Source organism: Lissotriton helveticus, chromosome 12 (genome assembly GCF_964261635.1).
Source record: "Lissotriton helveticus chromosome 12, aLisHel1.1, whole genome shotgun sequence".
Classification (NCBI taxonomy): Eukaryota; Metazoa; Chordata; class Amphibia; order Caudata; family Salamandridae; genus Lissotriton; species Lissotriton helveticus.
The window spans coordinates 484,274,010-484,293,391 of NC_136073.1; positions in this window are offsets into that span (position 1 = coordinate 484,274,010).

Sequence of the window (19,382 nt, forward strand, 5' to 3'; positions counted from 1 at the left end):
TTATTTTTTTGGGATTTTTTTTACTTTTTTTGGTTTTTCAGAACAGTTTTATATTTTTTTTGTATTTTTTATGGGGAGAAACAAAAAACAGGGAATATTAAACGGCTCAACTGGAGCAAAAAAAATCAGGAAAAAATGTGGGTTTTTTGGGGCAATTGTTGTTGTCACCAGCAAGGACGATGAGCTTTACGCTCTGCTCACCATAGCTGATGGTCTTACCACAAAAAATACATGTGACCCTGAATTCACCAAACCGTGGTTGTATGATTGGCATCGTCTCCCTTGTGTCTGTTCCCGATGGAGTGGGTTGCTTTCTTTTGGAGGTGCTGGGTGAAGATTGGGGAGGGTTACTGGCCAGTTCTCTCACCTCTGCAGCAGCATAGTTGTTGGGATGCTTGCGCTGCGTATGCCGAATCATGGTGTAATTACCAAATGAATATTTCTTATTAGGGTTCCCCCTTGAAAGTTCCATGCCACAGATTCGGCAAGTCACCTTTGGCGCATTCACTTTCTTCTTGCCCTCTGGGATGGAAAAAAACTCCCATACAATGTGCTCCTTTAGCCTATATGGGATATTGTCTTCTGGGAGGATTGTCCTTCTCCCCTCCTCGTCCTCCTCCTCCTCTTCTTCTTCTTGACCACCAATGTGATGTTGTGGTGGTCCTCTTGGTGGTGGTGGTGCAGATGCTCCAGCTGCTGCTGCTACTGTAGCCATTTTAAAGTACAAAAGATTAGTGACAGATCTCCAAACAGGTCTTCCTCAGTCAAAGGACAAAGTCAGAATAAGGAAAAAAGGTGGGGGCTTTGGAAAACAAAACTGTTCTGGACAAATGAAAAGTGTTATTTTCAAGTCACATGATCCGGGCTTTCATCATTTGGAAACCAAAACTGATCTGCACCAATGAAAAGTGTTATTTTCAGATCACATGACCCGACGTGCTCACGCTACGCGCCCCTAGTCGCGCCCCAGGGCGCGCCCGTAGTCACGCCCCGGGGCGCGCCCGTAGTCACGCCCCGGGGCGCGCCCATAGTCGCTCCCCGGGGCGCGCCCGGCGTGCTTACGTTGCGCGATCGTATGCGCTCGTGTGCTTCCGGGTGCGCTTACGCTGTGCGTCATATGACGCATCACGCGGCAATGCGATACGTCACAATGTTGTTTTCGTTCGCGGGAATAGCGCTAACGGGACGCTCACCGGTACGCGCCCGGGGTGCGCCGTAGCACTGCGCTTACCGGTGAGCGCATCGGTACGCGCCCCGGGAGCGCTCCGAGGCAAAAAAAAATTACAAAAAAAAAAAACTATTACATAATTATACAATATAAAATTCGTTATAAAAAATATTACTTTTCATACCTATAGAGATTTGCTATTAAAAAACCATTGAAATTCACTGAAAAACCATAGGTTTCACACCAGTTATAGCTAGGAATTAACATTTAAAAAACCTATTAAATTCACTGAAAAAACCATAGGTTTTACACCAGTTATAGTTAGCGGAAAGTTTTACTCGCATAAAACCATTGAAATACCCACGTTATAGTTTGTAGTGTAGTTCCTATTATCCCAATAGGCTCTGCGCATTGGAATAATATCTTCAATAGTATAGACGTAGGACAGAGGTTAACTAGGTCTTCTACTGACGATATTACACTTAAGTTTTGTGTGCCAGCTAGCTCAGAGTTCACTAGAAACTTTCTCGAATAGGCGAGGAGGAGTTTAACCTCCCTGGATAGACAAGAAGGGATTTAGTTTCTGACAACCATAGAACATGACAACTTTGCTCTCCCTAATCAAGAGTATATCTCCAGAGTCGTGTGAAAACAAAAGACAACTATTTTACTCAGTCAGTACGTGCATACTTAGTTCCACCAGATTGTAGAGAAACAAGAGATGAGCGTGTTTCAATAAAAAGGTGTTATTTATTGATCAGTCTCTTTTTCTCATACAAGAGAAATGAATCGCTACAGTAGCAATACTTAAGGTTAAGTAAAGTGCATACAGTAAAAGCAGGATTATAAAATAATACTGTAAAAGCATTGATATGGTTTCTTAGCCATATGATACATTAAAATGGATAAAAGATATACATACATATATACATTGACTAATCGTACTCAACTGGTGCTTCTAACTACGCCTACCCCGGTGTACCTGACCTAAGCCTAATACGTGGGAGGGAGTAAGTAAGTAGCAGTTTAAGTTAAGTTTGTTTTGCCAAGAATCTGACTCAAGAATTCTCTGTAAAGGGTTAGTCAGTTCAGTAACTGGGATTTAGAAGGCAGGAGGGCTGGTATCTCTCTCTCAGGACTCGGTATCCCAGTTACCCGCGAAGGTAAGCCGGAAACGCCGGAGGCTGGATTTCTCGCCAGGAGAAAAGACAGCGTTTCTCTCAGCGCGTCAAAAGGGAGGGGCAGCGTCCGTGGGCTTCCTGCATCAGCTGGGCTCTCCGGCAAGTAGCGCTACTCCGAGCTCATCACCACCGTGTCTTTGCTTAGGGCAGCGTTGGTATATTTATACCTGAAAGGTGCCGTGTTTGACGTAAGGATGGACATAATACGTCAGTAAGGATGTCATAAGAACTGGTCGTTCTTACATTCTTTACAGGAGTTCTCGAACAAAATCAAAACAATAGCTACGGGGGATTTCCCAGTTCTGCTTGAGGTTTGGTTTGTTTTGAGAACTCGGTGTGCTTTCTAGGGGGCTGGAGGAATAGGGCTTGCTTAATGTGACAGCATGCGCTATGACTTAATCTGAAAACCGGATTCTGTGCCGTTGTATGGATATTAGTGAATTATTAACCGGACAAGGGTCAGAAATAGGAGTATCGATATAGGTACCTAGATAAACACACTACAAGTTAGTTGGACTCACTATAACTTGCGCGTGCAATGCACTGCTGATGACGTCACATATTACATCACTCATGACATGGTCAGTGACATCACTCATGACATCACTGATGACACCATCCTTGTGACAGAGTGACAGACCTCCTTTCACTGTAATGTAACCCTTGAAACACATATTCAAAAATAGAAACTAAAATTTTCAAAAAAATCGGGATACCCATACAAGTTACAACAACCAATTCAATAATTCCACCATCTATATACACATCCACTCATTCATCAACAGTTCTATATAGTCACTCATACATATACTCACTCATCATATGTAGTGATACACCTATACATCCTGTTACACACCGACAGTCATCCAAAAGATACTCTAACACATACTCACACATGCAAATAAACTATTAAACATCCATTTATTTGCATATAGAGGTATACACACACTACCACTTTACTTCTAAGGAAACTTACACATACTTACTCTCTTAAACAATCACTACTCGACTCACGGGGTCACACTCTGCGACTCTGGGCAATAGCTTGCTTAATCTCCACTACGGCCCCTCGCGGCGGGATGCCTGGCTTTCACCTTGTGGATACCCTGCCGGGGTATCTCACAGGGGAATACCAGGACGGGTTCCCTAAGCAAGCGCCTTGATGCCTTCGGGTGATACGTGCGCTATATAAGTCGCAATACATACTTATAGAAACACATACTAATTTAAATAGGAACTCTTACAATCCCTCACTCTCACATATACTCACTTACACACATCAATATTCCCATATACTAGATTAAAACATATGTAGTTACTGATAAAGACACTAGTGAGACAGTCATTCACTCACTAACACACACGTGTACACACTCATCCACCCATACAGTCCTGCACATATGCTGTCTTCAAAACACATACAAAGAGAGAGTCAGTCATTCATGCATCTATGTGCTAAGTAAAACCCCCACCAAACCATACAAACACTCATACTGATACTAAGAAAAACATCTAATAACCCATATACATACACATGTAGCTACTCACCAACCCATGCAGCCACTTATACACAAAGTGAAACACTAATACATATATTTAAATATTTAAACATTACTCTCTAATATATGTATTCACTAAGATACACTTAATAAACCAGTTAACCAATCAATTTTGTTTAAAAACAACATCCATGTAAACATTTATTTAAACATTTATTCTTCCATCAACTTTTACATATACATATATAACACATATTTATTTTTTAAAAAGACACACATTCACTGGATGGTGTCATCAGTGATGTCATGAGTTATGTCACTGACCATGTCATGAGTGATGTAATATGTGACGTCATCAGCAGTGCATTGCACGCGCAAATTATAGTGAGTCCAACTAACTATAACGTGGGAATTTCAATGGTTTTATGCGAGTAAAACTTCCAGCTAACTATAACTGGTATGAAACCTATGGTTTTTTCAGTGAATATATATATATATATATATATATATATATATTACCTACTGGCGGTCACCAGTAGGTAGTTATAGTTAGGACCTAGTTTCCATAGGAAATCCGCAACATTCTATTTGGAATAACTTTGGCGCCGGTCGACGAATCTTCGCGAAATTCTCCAAGAATATGGGGAGCTCCGCTCCTATCCTGAAAGTTTCGGGGTGGTTTGTCAAGTGGGGGCTGAGAAAAAAGGGGGGTCCCAAAACGTGTTTTCCCTATGCAATTTTCCATGGGCCCTTTAAACACTGCTACAGCCCGAACTGCTGAACCGAATGACATTTAACAAAAAGGTAGAGTTTGGTATGCAGATTATGCTTTTTGATAAATGGTGTAAATCCGTTCAGTAGTTCCTGAGAAAATCAAAAGTAAAATCATAGATATATCTATAGATGAAGTACCGTACGCGTATCCTCCCGAGCACGAGCTTTATGCTAAATGGCTGTCAACACTCCAAACCAGGAAGTGTTGGCAGCCATCTTGTGCCTCGGTAGAACCGAGGCGCAAGAAAACAGAAAAAGTAACGTGAAAAACGCGAAAAGGGGGCAGGGTAGAAACACCCTTTTTTTTAAATCGCGGGATACGCGTATGGTACGATAAAAAAAACGAAGCGCGGCTCCCGCGCTTTTATGTAAATTAACCCCGGGGGGGGCCAAATCCCGGTGGCTTTATATAAAAAAGTATGGGGGGCCCAATCCCCCCCACACTGCCAAGGGGACCGCTACCCCCTGGGGCCAAGTTCATATAATAGCGGGGAGCACAAGGTCCCCCCCCGCAGTCCCTGGGACCGCCACCCACACATTTGTATAAAGTCACAACTGTGACTGGCATACAGGATCATTGCTCTGTGCGCTTTCTAAAGAGGCCAAGGATTAGATGAGCAGGTATTGTGAGCACCTTTTTGCACCACTAACAGGCACTAAGAGAAACTCGCACTGCCTCCAGCCACAGCTCAGTTGAACCCTGTAGTAAATACACAGAGGTCACCCCGTGCGAATTATGCACCAGACACGAGTACTGTGTCACCTGAAAAAAACACAGCATCCTGGAAGTGCAAAGAGTCACAGGGCATGCAAGATTAAGTAAAGTCTGTGAAATATAGAAATATAACATAGTACTGTTGTCTTCCACCCCCCCCCCCCCTGGGAGACCACAGGACTCCCCCAGAGTGACAAAGGGTGGGCCTTACCCACGCCCCTGACTCCGACAGAATAAAAGAGTGCACATTTTAATCTAACAACGTGTCTGCTACACCGTGGGCAAAAACAATGAACAATAATAAATAAATGCATAAAATTAAAAAAGTGAAAAGGCGCGTTTTACCTGTTCATGTTTTGAGATGCGCGGGGACCCCTCCCCACAGGACGCAGATGTTCTGTGTGTGGGGGGGCACCAAGCCTTGAATTGTGACCCACATGAAGTCATAGGTCTGCCCTGACACCCCCCTCCGCCCCCCCAGCTGTTCTCACCTCTTCCAGGACCATTCATGATGGGGGCACTCCGAGGATGGGCCTCTTATTGGCTGGCCTCTCCAGGGGGGAAACTTAGGCTGCTTCTATCAGAGGTGGGGGTGCTATGGCCCAGGTAGAAGAAGGACCCCTCCTGCCAGGAGGAACACACAAAGACACCCCCAGACAAGCGTCTCCAAAGGACACCCCAGGACTGACCGAGTCTTGACCACAGGCCCGGAGCAGACGCGCCACAGGACAGACTGCTGCCAGGCACAGGACTGACGGCCAGAGGGGGCACCGGGTTGGACTGGCACCTGCCCACTGGGCCTGGTCCAAGGGGGCACCCCAGGGCGGACCGGCACCTCCCCACCGGGCCTGAGCCGAGGACCACCCCAGGGCGAACTGGCACCTGGGCACAGAGGCACTACAGGTCAGTCTGCTGCCCGAGCACAGGACCTGACCCAGAAGTGGCCGGTCTGGCACCTAACCTGCCCACTGGTCCTGTTCCGAGGGGGCCTCAAAGCACCCCAGGGCGCACTGCAGTCTGGGCACAGAGAGGCCCCGGGAACCCCCAAGTCGTGTCTAGGGGGCCACCGTACACTCTGCTCGAGCACCCACAGCGGCCACAGCTTGGTGGAGGTGCAGTGTCCACCCGAGGCAGGAGGAGAGGCCTCGCGGCTGGAGGTAAGAGGGGGGTGTCTGGGCAGTGCGGGGGTGGCCCCTGGCCCGGTTACATTGTGTGAGTCCTGCGAAGTGTGGGCACAAAACTTTGTAAGGAAATGTAACTTCCATTTGGATGGAGAGCCAGAGACGTTTTAAGGCATGGTAAACTGGTCCCTGTCCCAGGGCCCCAGCCTTCCAGGGGCCCCTGCTAGAGCCAGCTCTGTTCTGCAGTTTTGCCATGATGACCGTGAATCATTTCTAAACCGATTGTTGTAAATATCATTTTTCTGTTATTTATTTTTAGTGTGTGAGAGTTTATTACAGACACTTTGCAGACAAAATGTGCTTCTGTTTGATGCAACATCGTTTAGATCATTACAGGACCCCACTTATGAGAAATGGGGGGTGTCACAGAGATTATTTGCAGTAATATTAGTAAGCTGCTGCTGTGTTACAATACTGAAAACACACCTCACTAACCTGAAACTGGGTCATAAAATCAAATCTGTTCCGAACAGGGGGCCCCCAAATCCTTAACACCTCCCTGTGGGGAGTGAGTGAGTTAGATCTCTCCTGCCCTGTGGTTGCCCCTCAGCCCAGGATAAATTCTGCATGCGAGGGCAGTGTTTACACGGGCTCTAGCGCCACCCTCTGGCCTCCATGAGAACGCACAATTGCTCCCTGCAGGCCCTGTCACCTGTTTCACTCGCTCACTTTTGCACCAATGGCTTTTCTATCAATAGTGCAGCAGGTGCAGTAGCACCATGATCCTTGTGGGTGGTTGTAGAACTTATCAGGGATGTGTGGCTGCACGTGCTCAGGCCCTTGTTATTCAGGCCGTGCCGCAATTGCACCAAACACTCCTTACGCCCATTACTCTTCTTTCTGACCTATCACCCCTGTCAACCGTGTACCTGTTTTCACACATCCCACCCAAAACTTAGCGCCGCAGGCAGCTGACGCGCCTTTCACCCCGCTCTTTTGCTTCCGACCCGACACACTCTTTTCACAGACCCCTCCTTTCACCCAACGCACTCTTTCCCCAGACCCCTCCTCTCACCCAACACACACTCTTTTCACAGATCGCTCCTTTCACCCGACACTCTTTCCCCAGACCCCTCCTCTCACCAGACACACCCTCTTTTCACAGACCCCTCCTTTCACCCGACACACACTCTTTTCACAGACCCCTCCTTTCACCCGACACACTCTTTTCACAGGCCCCTCCTTTCACCTGACACACACTCTTTTCACAGACCCCTCCTTTCACTGCACACACTCTTTTCACAGACCCCTCCTTTCACCCAACACACTCTTTTCACCGACCCCTCCTTTCACCTGACACACTCTTTCCCTAGACCACGCTTCTCACCCGCCGCTCATAGTTCAGTCTGTGTTGCACTATTATAAGCGCAGCTTGTGTCAGGATTCGACACGTGCCTGCCTGAGTATAGCATGGGACTACGTCTCCCAGGATTCCATCGGTCTGAACTGAGTGGGAGAGGCCATATAGTCACGTGAGAGACCGGGTGCTGTGCACGTGATTTTGTTTTTTGCTGGGACTATAGTGGTGGGGAACGCCTTGTCTCCTGTTTTGTCCGTAGAGAAGAAACTTTCTGGCTTTCCTGAAGTAACCCGCAGCTGCGGTGTTACGTTCCTCTAGCAGCGTTCACATTAAGCCAACGGAGTGTTCAGGCGGGAAGTGGTGCATTCGGTCAGATCGGGAGACGCTGGATTGCCCCCTCCCGAGTCCGACTGTTAGTGCTCTGTTTGTTTTCCAGATCGAGAGACGCAGGATTACCCCCTCTCATGACCGGAGATTGTAATGAGGGTATTGTGCAGGTTCGAGAGACACTGGATTTGCCCCCTCCCGGCTTGTGTTGATATCCAAGGATAACTGGTGCATTTGGTCGGTGTGGGAGACACAGGATTGCCCCCTCCTGCGACCTGAGACATAGTTTCTGGGTTTTAGTCTGGTGTGGGAGACGCAGGATTGCCCCCTCCCTCAGCTAGAGCTATTGTCCGCTTTGGCTGGCGCTGAGTAACCATTTGGGGTTCTGGAACATTTGCAGAGTAAAAGCTGACCGGAGTGGTATTACAGAGTTCCCCATCTGGTAACTCCGGAGGCTAAAGGAAGCGCCAGCGTCACATTCTTGGTAAGAGAGTCTCGTTCCTATTGATCTCTCTCTCCCAGTCCTGTTTTTTTTTCCTGTTAGTGACGTTGGAACTAATTATCGAGTTAGCAGAGATTGCTGGCTGGCCTTCGGCTGTTCCTTGGAGATGCTCGAACTGTTTTTACACTTGAACTGTTTTTATTTTTGTTTTCTTTTTTGTTGCACCTTATAGCTTAGTATCCAGAAGGGCTTTCCTGGTTACTGGAAATTACATAAAAAACAAGGGGCGAGAATGTATGGTATGTATGTGTGGTAGTCAGGGGTTTTCTATAGGAAAGCGTAAGGAAGGATACCAGTATAACGAAGGGCTCTTGTCTTTTCAGGGATCCTGTTCCATACCATGAGAGAAGTCATCTCATTCTATTATATACAAAGGAAGGGAGATTACGTCTGAGAATAATCAGGTAGGGATGGTGTATTCTGATAGTGATATAGACAGGAGATAGGCGAGGGCCCGATATTAATGTGTGGTTTTTGTTTCCACAGCATCCCTTCCACAGCAGTTCCCGCCCCGGCATTTTCCCTCGCCTGCTGACTACCGTACTCTGTAATCAGTTACAATCAGAGTGCGGGGAAAGCTGGAGGTGGAACCCTATTAGCATCACCCTGATTCCGAGGAGCCGTTGGACCGTGACAGCTTGTTTCCCTTCTCAGCGCCTACACCTGTATATAGAGTCTTCAGGGCACTCTGCGTGCGCACCCGGGCTTCCCCCAGTGTCCCACAAGAGCGCCTGGTGCAAGGCATGTCATGTACGTGAAGCATTCAGATACCGAGGCGCTATAACTCCGCCCCTTCTCAATGTATATTATTTCCTGGAAGAGACACATGTCCTTTATAAGATTAACCCAGGAGGAAGGGTCATGTTCGACGTTGTTTTCCGCGGTGGCACCGCCCTCCTGTGCCCCCTGTGTGGTGGCACAGCCAGGGCTGTGTGCCCATTCACACCATCCCTTCCCCTGGGGCAGGGACCCCTGGGAGGCCGGCTCTGAAGGCCCGACCCGCGCCACGAGTGATCTGATGCACTCACAGGATCCTGGCGCACCTCTATGTTGCAGAGAGGTGTAATGAGGCCATGCCCTTTTTACACCTCTCTGCAAAGCAGCCCCCCCTGGCGCATACTGGAGGTTCCTGGTGGGCTAGTTGGCCCCCAGGGACCCCCAGTATTCAAGGGGATTTAGTTCCCCCTATGGAAACGCGCCAGGGGGCTGCATTGTAGAGAGGTGTAATGAGGCCACGCCCCATTTTACACCTCTCTGCAAGGCAGCCCCCAGGCCCATACTAGAGGTTCCTGGTGGGCTAGTTGGCCCCCAGGGACCCCCAGTATGCAAGGGGACTTAATCCCCAAACTTAGAACGCGATACGGGGTGCATTTGCACAGTGGTGAAGGTAGGGGGTGGGGCTTGAGGTGATATGTGTGCAAACGTGTCCTGTGGCGCGTTTTAAGTAGGGGAATTAATTCCTCTTCAATCCAGAGGTCCTCTAAGGGCCAACTAGCCCAACAGGTCTCTCTAGTAAGTGCCATAGAGCTGCGTTGCAGAGTGTTGTAAAAAGGGGGCGTGGCCTCTGAATACCCCTCTGCAACGCAGCTCCCTGGCACATACTGGAGGTACCTGGTGGGCTAGTTGGCCAACAGGTGACCTCAGGATTGAAGAGGAATTTATTCCCCGACTTAAAACGCGCCACAGGGCTTGCTTGCACACATGTCACCTCAGGCCCCTCCCCCTTCCTTCACTATTTAGCAAAATATTCCTCTAAAATCAGCCGAACTACGAATACCAATTTACTCACCTGTTATCATGAGAGACATCAGCGCTGCATCTTTGAGCCCAGTACGAACCCTGAAAAATAAATCCAAGCGTACTTACCAGTAACTTGTATTACCTTCCATGGGAATCTATTGTGTGTTTCATCAGAAAATTTTCTAAGGGGCCCATTAGGATGACGGGCAGACTTTGTCTGACCGCCATCCTGTCGGAATTCGGGACCGCCCGCCATAAGGGTGGGGATCCCGTGGGGGGTATTAGGATGTGCCCGCCACAGTGGCGGGCACATCCTGCATTTTTAGCATTGTGGCGGGCGGTGCTCTCTGCACCGCCCGCCACAATTCTAAAAATGCATATCAGCATTTGCATAAACAAAGCGGCAGGCACCGCGCGGTGCCTGCCACTTTGTTAATGCAAATGAAGGGGGGTACCCCCAACTATACTTCACTCTGGGGGCCCGCAGGCGGCCCCCAGAGTGAAGAGCGCATGCCTTTCCGTGGCGGCATCGCCGCCGAGGAAAGGCACCTAAGAACACCCATCATAATATGGCTGGCGGTGTCTGATAGACACCACCACCATATTATTCCTTTTCCGCCCCGGCCGCAAGGCGACCGGGGTGGAAAAGCGGCGGACGGTCTTTCCGTCCGCCGAGGTCCCCCCCGCCATACTAATGTGGTGGGGGGGAACGAGTGTGGATGTCGGGCGGATTGCCCTCTTCAGGCTGGCGGTGGCTACCGCCTGCTTGACGGGGGCAATCCGCCCGACATCATAATGGACCCCTAAGTGTCTATTATTGAAACGTACAAATATTCCTCTAAAATCAGCCGAACTACGAATTCCGATTTACTCACCTGTTAGCAGGAGAGACCTCAGTGTTGCATCTTTCAGCCCACTACTGATCCTGAAAAGTAATTCTAACCATACTTACAGTAACTTGAATTTTCTTCAATAGGCTAACATTCACTAGTTTCACTTGGAAATTCTTCTAAGTGTGGAGTTTTGGAACTTTAAAAAATCCCTCCAAAATCAGTTGAATTACGAATTCAGATTTACTCACCTGTTATCAGGAGAGACCTCAGTGCTGCATCTTTCAGCCCACTACTGATCCTGAAAAGTAATTCTAACCATAATTACAGTAACTTGAATTTTCTTCAATAGGCTAACATTGACTGGTTTCACTTGGAAAGTTTTCTAAGTGTGGAGTTTTGGAACTTAAAAAAATTTCTCTAAAATCAGCCGAACTACGAATTCCGATTTACTCACCTGTTATCAGGAGAGACCTCAGTGCTGCATCTTTCAGCCCAGTACTGATTCTGAAAAGTAATTTTAACCTTACTTACCATTAACTTGAATTTCCTTCCATAGGGTATCATTGCCTGCTATATAAAATATATATAAATTAAAAAAATATAAAATAAACAAATATTGCAATTGCAATATTTTTAAAAACTTTTTTTTCAATTTATATTAAAAATATGTAATGTAATTTAAAAAATAAAATATCTAAAAATAAATACTTTAAAACAATGTGGTAAATCAGTATGAAAAAAATATAACAATACATTTAAAAATTATCATTTACAAAACCTTTAAAATTTACTGAAAAAAACATAGGTTTCAGCCACGTTATAGTTAGGAATTAGCAGTTAAAATACCTTAGAAATTCACTGAAAAAAACATAGGTTTCACACATGTTATAGTTAGCTGGACATTTCACTCATAAAAAACCATTGAAATCCCCCTGTTATAGTTAGTTCAGCTAACTATAACTCGCTTGCCCGCAATGCACTGCTGATAACGTCACATATTATATCACTCATGACATGGTCAGTGACATCACTCATGACATCACTGATGACATCTCAAATGACATCACTGATGACATCATACTTGTGAAAGAGTGGCAGACCTCCTCTCACCGTAATATAACCTTTTATACACACATTCAAAAATAGAAACTAAAGTTTTCAAAAAATAGAGATACCAATACCAGTTACAACAACCTATTCAGTAATTCCAACATCTACATACACATCCACTCATTCACCAACAGTCCTATATAGTCACTCATACATGTACTCACTCATCATATGTACTTATACACCTATACATCCTGTTACACACCGATACTCATCCATAGAGTTACTCACAGACATACTCACACATGCAAATAAGCTATCAAACATCCATTTACTTGCATATACAGCTATACACACACCACTACACTTACTTCTACAGAATCGTACACATACTCTCTTAAACAATCACTTATAGAAACACATACTTATTTATACAGGAACTCTTCCAATCTCTCACTCTCACATATACTCACTTATATACATCAACACTCACATATACTAGTTTCAAAACATATGTAGTTACTCATAAAGATACTACTGAGACAGTCATTCACTCACTAACACCCCCTACACACACTCATCCACCCATACAGTCCTGCACACATGCTGTCTTCAAAACACATACAAACAGTGAGTCAGTCATTCATGCATCTGAGCGCTAAGTAATACCCCCCACTAAACCATACAGAAACTCATAATGATACTCAAAAAACCAACTAATAACCCATATAGACATTCATGTAGCTACTCACCAACCCATGCAGCCACTTATACACGAAGTGAGACACTGATACAGATATTTACATATTTAAACATTATTCGCTAATACATATATTCACTAAGATACACTTAATAAGTCAGTTATACAATCAAATTTACAAAAAAAAAACATTTAGACACTTATTTACCCATTCATTCTTCCATCGACCTTTAGATATACATATATAAAAAATATTTATTTTTCAGAAAGACACACATTCACTGGATGATGACATCAGTGATGTCATCAGTGATGTGATTTGAGATGTCATCAGTGATGTCATGAGTGATGTCACTGATCATATCATGAGTGATATAATATGTGACGTCATCAGCAGTGTATTGTGGGGGAGCTAGTTATAGTTAGCTGAATTAACTATAACGGGGTCATTTCAATGGTTTTGTATGAGTGAAATGTCCAGCTAACTATAACATCTGTGAAACCTATGTTTTTTCAGTGAATATGTCTATCTATCTATCTATCTATCTATCTATCTATCTATCTATCTATCTATCTATCTATCTATCTATCTATCTATCTATCTATCTATCTATCTATCTATCTATCTATCTATCTATCTATCTATCTATCTATCTATCTATCTATCTATCTATCTATCTATCTATCTATCTATCTATCTATATATATAAATATATATTTATATAAAAAATTATCTTTCTTAAAAATTTCACTATAAACCTTAATTCAGTTTAACATTCTGAATGGCGAGAAGGGTATAATTTACAAGTTATTGGTGATTTTCAATCAAAAATATGTAAAAACTGTTCCCTAAACAAATGATCCTTATGTGTGCTTTAATGTGTTAAGAGTTTGTGTAAGACAGGCTTGCCAGAATGTAACCATGGCAACACCCAGTCTAAACCTGTTACACTAATTAAGAGACACACCCATGTACATGTACCTATAAGTATGTCCTTACCAGAATGGCAGATGTGTGAACAAGGCGGTAACGCCGAAACGCGTCTAAGCAGCAACTGAGCTAAGGAATAAAGTTTGGATTCAGATTCACGGAGTCAGCGCCTTCTTTGATCGAAGTTTGGCATGAAAGAATATATATATATATATAAATATATATATATATATATATATATATATATATATATATATATATATATATATATATATGTATATATATTACCTACTGGCGGTCGCCAGTAGGTATATATAGTTAGGATTTTTTCTCTATGGGATTTTTGAAAATTCTATGTCTAATAACTTTGGCGTTTGTGGACGGAATTGGCTGACATTTTCTGGAAAATGGAACATTTTGTTTCTGAGCAGCCCCTGAAAATTTGGGGGGGGTTTGTCAAGGGGGGGCCGAGAAAAAAGGGGGGTCCCAAAACGCGTTTTTTCCATGTTAATTTCTATAGGGCGGTTGGCCTCACTTTTAGCCCGAACGGCTGAATGGATTTGCACGAAACTTGGCAAAATTGTAGGGACTGGTAGCCCGATGTGCCTTTGCTAGGTCTCAATATATGTGCTCCAGTGGATTTTGAGAAATTAACGTTCAAAAAAAGATATATATCTGTAACAGCGCTCCGGGCAGCGCTCCGCTTCGCGTACTTTTCGCGTTACGGAGCTTTGCGAAGCGAAGCTGATTGATTCTCCGGCGTCTGTAAACATTCCAAACAGTCCGTAGCGGCCGCCATCTTGTCTCTCGATAGGATCGAGAGACAAGAGGAGGCCAAAGTGAAGGGGCAAATGACCATAAGGGGGCATAGTAGATCCTCCCTGACCCCCTAGGTTTGATGTGGAGGTTTTAAAAGGGCCCCGCGGGGCAAAAAAAAAAAAAAAAATCGAACGGCTGAATGGATTTGCATGAAACTTGGCAAAATTGTAGGGACCGGTAGCCCGATGTGCCTTTGCTGGGTCTCAATATATGTGCTGCAGTGGATTTTGAGAAATTAACGTTCAAAAAAAGATATATATCTGTGACAGCGTCCCGGGTAGCGCTCCGTTTCGCGTACTTTTCGCGTTACTGAGCTTTGCGAAGCGAAGCTGATTGGCTCTCCGGTGTCTGTAAACATTCCAAACAGTACGGAGCGGCCGCCATCTTGTCTCTCGGTAGGATCGAGAGACAAGAGGAGGCCAAAGCGAAGGGGCAAATGACCATAAGGGGGCATAGTAGATCCTCCCTGACCCCCTAGGTTTGATGTGGAGGCTTTAAAAGGGCTCCGCGGGGCAAAAAAAAAAAAAATCCTTTTTTTTGGTGGGGTGTGCCCGGTTCACGTAACGGGAAGCGGACTGGGGAGCGTACTACAAGGAAACAAGAATGATTGACTTTTAACTTATTGTATGTTTATAGACTTTGTTTTTTCTTTTTTTTCTGCTGAGTCACGTCTCGGCCTATGTCCACGGGATGCAGTCCCTACCATCTCGGCGTTTAAGCCCAGGGGGACCGGTAGTGTGGGAGAGATAACGTCTGTTAACGTTCGATTCGAAGGAAATCAGGAAGTGTTGATAAACATTGTCTGCGCCATCTTGTCTTTTTTCAAATGCCACACTTTTGTCGTGCACGGCAGCCATTTTAGATGCCTTGGCCAGACCCACTCTCTGCACGCTGTCGATCCTTAGCATGGCTCCCCACCCTCGCAAGCATCTCCCCCAGGCACTGGTCACCCCCGCTCTCTGTCTTATGCATGGGCAATAAACCTCCCCCCATCTGCGCTGCTCTTCCCTGAGAATCACACCCTGTGCCCGCCCGACACCTCCCTTTCGCCCTATTCACTACCGCACCCTCTGACACTCCTCTTCCTCTGTGTCCGATTGTCCAGGCCGGTCCCAGGCTATCAGGTAGCCCTGCAGATGTAGTTTATGGCCCCAGCTGTAAAGAATCACCCCTCTTCAAAGGAGTTACAGTAGATCAAGGCCCCCACCCGATGAGATCCGTCACACCACACGCGTTCCTACCATCTGAAAATCATCCTGTATTGTGATTGGGGAGGGGACCGAGCCTGAAGCGGAAGATTCCAGGGATGCCTCTTTGTACATCAAAGTTTTTACAATTACGTGTCACATTAAAAATATATAGCACTCCAACAAAGTAGTAGGATTATAAAACTTTAATAACTTATAAATATATACAATGCAACAAAAACAGTAAAAACATTTAAACATTTTTAGGAAAAAAGAAGCAACAATGGTCAGTAGCTGTGTTTTGTGCGAATAGTTCCAAGGCAGCACAACGTGCTGAGTTCTGGATGGCACCCAGGTGATGTTGCCTGGGTGCCGCACTGGTTTTGGGTATCCTACAATGCTGCTCTGAATAACGGCGTGGGGCGTCCCGGGGGGTGGCTCGTCAGTAGCGGTCTGTTGTGCGAATAGTCCCAAGGCAGCAGAACGCGCTGAGATGTGGATGGCACCCAGGTGATGTCAAGTAAGTTGCCGCACTGGTTTTGGTATCCTACAATGCTGCTCCGAATAACGGCGTGGGGCGCCCCGGGGGGGAGGGGGGGTGAGGCGGCGTGAACGGGCCTCCCCAGGTGGAGGCTCGTCTGCTGTAGTGGGGTGCCCCTTTACCGTTTCAGTTGCCATTCCGCCCGCTTTTGGTACACTGTGCCAAAATCCGCCATTCAGCTGAGTTGCGCCCACTCTTGCGGTGCAGCGATAGGCGGCTGCCACAGGACTCTCAAAATGGCGGCAGGCTCTTTCCTTTTTGGGCACGGCGTGGGGCGCCCCGGGGGGGGGGTGAGGCGGCGTGAACGGGCCTCCCCAGGTGGAGGCTCGTCTGCTGTAGTGGGGCGCCCCTTTACCGTTTCAGTTGCCATTCCGCCCGCTTTTGGTACACTGTGCCAAAATCCGCCATTCAGCTGAGTTGCGCCCACTCTTGCGGTGCAGCGATAGGCGGCTGCCACAGGACTCTCAAAATGGCGGCAGGCTCTTTCCTTTTTGGGCCTGGTCCACTGAAATGGCCCTGGGACACCTTGGAAATCGGACGCTTGTCTGCTAGGTCTTGGACCCCATTCTCAAAAGCGTCCCCTCAGCCTTGAGGATTCTACAAAAGTCTTGGGGGCCCCCGACTCCTGCAGGCTTCCGGTGGGGAGCGGCTGCCATGATTGCTCGTGGAATGACCACGACGGAGCCACGAGATGGTGGTGCTTTCATGCTGACGCCAGCTTCAGTCTGAAACATCCAGAAACAAGGTGGGGCTTTCATCGTTTGGGAAAAAAAAAAGTTTTCATCCAATGAAAAGTGTTATTTTTAGGTCATATGATCAAGCCTTCCATCATTAGGAAACCAAAAGTAAAATGAACCAATGAAAAGTTTTATAAACAAGTCACATGACCTGTTATGCGGCATAGGGTATAAAAAGCGTAGAAAATCCATTGGCACGTGAGGCGGCGTCAGTAGCGGACCGATGTGCGAATAGGCCGAAGGCAGCAGAACGCGCCAAGATCCGGATGGCACCGAGGTGGTGTCCAGCAAGTTGCCGCACTGGTGTGGCCATCCTACAATGCTGCGCCGAAAGTCGGCGTGGGGCGCCCCGTTGGCCTGTGAGTTCGCGTCAGTAGCGGACCGATGTGCGAATAGGCCGAAGGCAGCACAACGCGCCAAGATCCGGATGGCACCGAGGTGGGGTCCAGCAATTTGCCGCACTGGTGTGGCCATCCTACAATGCTGCGCCGAAAGTCGGCGTGGGGTGCCCCGTTGGCCTTTGAGGCGGCGTCAGTAGCGGACCGATGTGCGAATAGGCCGAAAGCAGCAGAACGCGCCAAGATCCGGATGGCACCGAGGTGGTGTCCAGCAAGTTGCCGCACTGGTGTGGCCATCCTACAATGCTGCGCCGAAAGTCGGCGTGGGGCGCCCCGTTGGCCTGTGAGGTGGCGTCAGTAGCGGACCGATGTGCGAATAGGGCCAAAGGCAGCGCAACGCGCCAAGATCCGGATGGCACCGAGGTGGGGTCCAGCAAGTTGCCGCACTGGTGTGGCCATCCTACAATGCTGCGCCGAAAGTCGGCGTGGGGCGCTCCGTTGGCCTGTGAGTTCGCGTCAGTCAGTGGGGGTTGCTTGAGGATCTGACTGCATTGGAAAGCAATGTGATGCTGTGCGTCGCCCCCAAGATGAAGGTTCCTCGGCTGCAGTGGGGCGCCCCTTGGAGTTTCACTCGCTATGCAGCTGAGTTGCGTGCGCACTTGCGGCGAATAGGCCGAAGGCAGCACAACAATGTTTTCGGAATGGAACACACCACAAGGCGCTGAGATTCGGTTGGCACCGAGGTGGTGTCTAGCAAGTTGCCGCACATGTGTGGCCATCCTACAATGCTGCTCCGAATAACGGCGTGGGGTGCCCGAAGGGGGGGGAGGCGGCGTGAACGGGCCTCCCCAGGTGGAGGCTCGTCTGCTGTAGTGGGGCGCCCCTTTACCGTTTAAGTTGCCATTCAGCTGAGTTTCGGCCGCTCTTGATGCTACAGCGACAGGCGGCTGCAACAGGACTCTCAAAATGGCGGCCTGTTCTTTGGATTTGGGCCTGGTCCACTAAAATGGCCCTGGGACACCTTAGAACTCGGACGCGCAAATTTTTTTTCCTTTCCTCTACATGCAAAAAAGGTAAATGCCCGGTACGTTACCTGCCTCATCTGCCACGATGTACTCTCCAGAGGAACCGGAAAAAAATATAGTTATGGTAACTATACCATGCATCGTCATATGGAGAGGTGGCACCGATTAATTATAGTGCTGCACAAAAGAGAGATTTGGAGGAGAACCCCCGACCTGCCAGTACATTCACCAAAGAAGTGGCACTGACAGCATCAGAGGCAAGGGAAACGGTCCCAAATATTTAGAAGAACTTTGGAAAGATTAAAATGACATGTTTAGATTGTGGCAAATTAATTTCATGTGGACAGATGAGTGTTACTCCAATAAATACAGCATATGAACATCATCATAGTCGATGGTTGGTGGAGACATTTTGACTATATCCTGGACCTGCCCGTCCTCGCCCAAAATGGCGCCGGAATAAATGGGACTCGTAACTCCTTGTTGTGTACTGGTTGCAGAACCTTGATATCACGAGATACGTATGCAGTTTTGAAGCACATGGCGGGCGGGGACGAGAATTGATTGAATATTTCGACATCCCTATTGATATTAAGTTCTGATGTGTTATTGATTACTGTACTATTGAAAGTTCGAATTAACGTCACCCATGGTACTTGCCCGCAAATGTATATCTAGATAATTTTATTGTAACTGGCCCTGTCGTATTTTAATTATAAAATGTACGTCCACCGATTCCGCAACTGTTAGACACCTTAGTTCTTGCAACCTAATGGCCCGCCCGTTACGTTCCTCTACAGTGTAAATGTCTACTCATCATATACGATTACAGTT